At 25.8% G+C, this 3316-nt stretch overlaps 1 long non-coding RNA gene across 1 annotated transcript; it reads left to right on the forward strand.

The window, feature by feature from the left end:
• The first annotated feature begins 2331 nt into the window (after positions 1 to 2331).
• Positions 2332 to 2906, forward strand: LOC148234554 (uncharacterized). The gene is made up of 3 exons (XR_015810177.1): positions 2332 to 2596; positions 2663 to 2706; positions 2770 to 2906. It is a non-coding gene; the product is annotated as an uncharacterized LOC148234554 (long non-coding RNA).
• The last annotated feature ends 410 nt before the right edge of the window (positions 2907 to 3316 follow it).

Here is a 3316-nt window from a genome sequence, read left to right on the forward strand (position 1 = left end):
ATTTTCATACTTCCCCTCCACGGTAAAATATCAAGTTGACAAAAAATATATCCGACCAAAGATCTACAGGACAAATGGTCAACACGCCATTTGGTCCAACGACATAACATCCACAAATAAAATATTCAAATGAAGTCACTAATAACCAAAAATCTATCTCCATTTTTTTCGAATTTTAGTTAATATGTGTAAAATATTCTTCGTGTAGCCTTATATTAAACTGTGATGTATTTTTTTTAAAGCACACAAATGATATTCAAAATTGAAGTAAAAAATTACTTTTAATCAAAAACACAATTGATCTATTCAAATACAAAAAAAACAATTGGTATGTGATGGTTACAGAAGCCAAAATTAGAATCAAAATCTTATTTCTGTGTGGAAAATGGCTTCTCCGTGCTCTTAAAGAAATAAAACAAGTCGAAATAGTCTTTCCTGTTCAAGGACATTCTTTCATACCTCCTAACCAAGAATTTGTAATATATAAAAGAACATAATAACCAAGAATGAAGTAATAAACGCTAAAGAATATTTAGAAATTGTAGGTATTTGTTGTCAAATTTGGTAGAAAATGTTGTGTATATGACTGGAAATCAATTGCTGACAAAATTCTAAAACCAACCGGTTAATGGCATTTTAAGTTTGCATTAAATGGCATTTTAAAAACAAATAAATATTAAGGTGAGAGGCGAAGTAACATATAGATCTGAATTAAACAAAAGTCAATTTATAACAAAAAAATACTATGAAATGGTTCAGATAAATCTTTTTAGAGATTTTATTCGTAGTACTAGTAATTCGAGTGACAAATAGCTCAAATTAAAATTAAAATAATTGGACATACAAACACGAAAAAGGCAAAAACGCGTAAATGAAATTTGTATAATATCGATGACTTGTTATTTAAAAAATACGAGAAATGTATAAAAATGAATGACAACATATTATTTACGATTAAATGATGTACACTAACCTGCTATCACTTCTGATTGAATATATTGCATTTATTTAAATAGCTGTCGGTACCTCACTATCGTGAGGTACCGAAAGCTAGCGAGTGTGCGTATACCGGACCCTCAACTTTTTGGGTTTTAAATATAATTTTTGCTTCGTTCTGATTTTTTTAAATATTTAAAAAAAAAATAATGATTCAAATTGGACATTATTATTTAGGATTTTCAATAATAGACAAAATGGTTTAATCTATAAAAAACTACTAACATTTTCAATTCATTTGAATATAGGTTTACAACTTGACTAAATATTTCCAGAAGAAAACATTTTATATTATTTATTAGATTTGAAACGTTAAATTTTATCGTTATATTTGAAACTTAGATATTTAATGATAAATCTAAATATTGCACATCATTTATAAATAGGTTTAGAACTTGGCTAGATAATAATAAATTAAAAATTGTACAGTGAAATCTCAATACAGCGAAGCTTACGGAACCAATGAATAAATTGCATATAACACAATTTTATCATAAATTTAAATCTTAGTAATAAGAACTTTTTTTAGTTACACCATAAGTTGATTTATAATTTAAAAAAGTTGTTTATATGTTTTATGTGTAAATATAAAAGCCAATTAGAAAGAAATAATAAACTGAAAATATCAAGCACTTAATCTGTTACTTTAGACCAAAAGTGCGCTTTAAAAATAATAATAATTTTGAGACCTTTGTCAATTTTTATTAAAAAATATTTATATTTATATATTTTTTAAAGTAAATGATTTATCTGCGCAGCATTATTAATTTTAATAATTAATAAGTGCAAAAAATTTTCACATTATTTAAAATTAATAATAAACTAAACATATTTAAAATCTATATAATAAATTAAGAATATTTAAAATCCATAATAAAATAAAAACTATTTTTAAGGTTGAAAAAAATATTTTGAATAAATCTTGAAAATTTATTCTATACCTTTATAATTTAAAAAATATTTAAATAAGTTAAAAAAATTAAATTAGTTATAAAATATTTTACAATTTTGTGTAGTTTCCTTTCAAAGGGGTCAGTAAGAGAGATTCTTGCAACACTATGTGTTTAGTAGTTGGTTGGTTATGAATAGTACTTATTTTGAAATTTCCCCCCTTTTTTTTAAAATGTTTTTTCAAGCGAAATTTTAAAAATTCTCCAAAAACTATTAATTTAAATTGCCAACGTTCGCCAAAATTCAAGTACATATTTTTTTTTGTTAAGAGAAGCTAATAAAAATCCACATTATTTATATTATGTTTTAAATACCGTATAAACTAAAAATATTTTAAAAATATTTTTTTTAGAATTTGTTGATTTTTAAACATATATTGATAAGTGTTTTACAATTTAAATCGTTAAAATCAATTTCGTAGTTCGTTCTTAAGCGCGCGGTGATATCCCGATCATGTATCGGGATATCCCCTCAGTTGCTTACATTTGACAGTTCTGTCATCAGTCAAGCGCGCGCCGGGATGCAGCTTAGTGCGATTCAATAAACAGTAAAATATGTTAATTAAACAAAGCATTTTTCATACAAAGTGTCAATTGAAGATGATTTAAAGTGTATAACATAATTAAAACTATAAATTATGAGTGTGCCAGTAAGTGTTTGGTTATATGAATAATATGTCACGGTTATTCTAACAAAATTATCATTGACTTTCCAGGATCTAATATTAAAAGACAAACAGCGGTGATTGGACAATTAAAGGTATACATACCAAAGTTAATTAAACAAAGTAACATTTTACCCACTATATAGTATCGTTTACAGTTAATTTTCAGAAGCAATGATAGATCTAATAACATTTACGTATGGCAAACAATTAATATATGACATATTGCGACTATTTTGAAGAAGATGAAGATATGTCAATCTATGTGTTTAATCCTCTACAGTATCTTCCGTCAATTTTGTTTTTCGCTTGTCGTTTAAATTTAATTTATGGATTATATTAGTAGTAATAATCTGTTCAATGCTTAACTCTTGATAAAGGTGTTTTTAATTATTTTTCAGAAGCAATGAGGGAGCAATTTGATGACTTATATGGCCACAACGTAGAATTGGTATATATAAACAAAGAGTGAATCTTCTCATGTTGAAGTCACTGCCAGCAAGTATTATCTTTTTATAAAGAACATACTACATAAGTTTGATGTAACTGAATATCTTGAATTTGGCTATTCCGAAAGAGGAAGAAGGCATAGAACAAAAATTGAACATATTTTGCCACATCGGAATTAAAAATAACCCACTCTTACATATTTTGGCTATTGATTATTCCAGGTATGCAATCACATATTTATAATCATTGTAAAAT

This window comes from Plectrocnemia conspersa, unplaced genomic scaffold (genome assembly GCF_051122295.1).
Source record: "Plectrocnemia conspersa isolate PC_06_02 unplaced genomic scaffold, ASM5112229v1 ptg000006l, whole genome shotgun sequence".
Lineage (NCBI taxonomy): Eukaryota > Metazoa > Arthropoda > Insecta > Trichoptera > Polycentropodidae > Plectrocnemia > Plectrocnemia conspersa.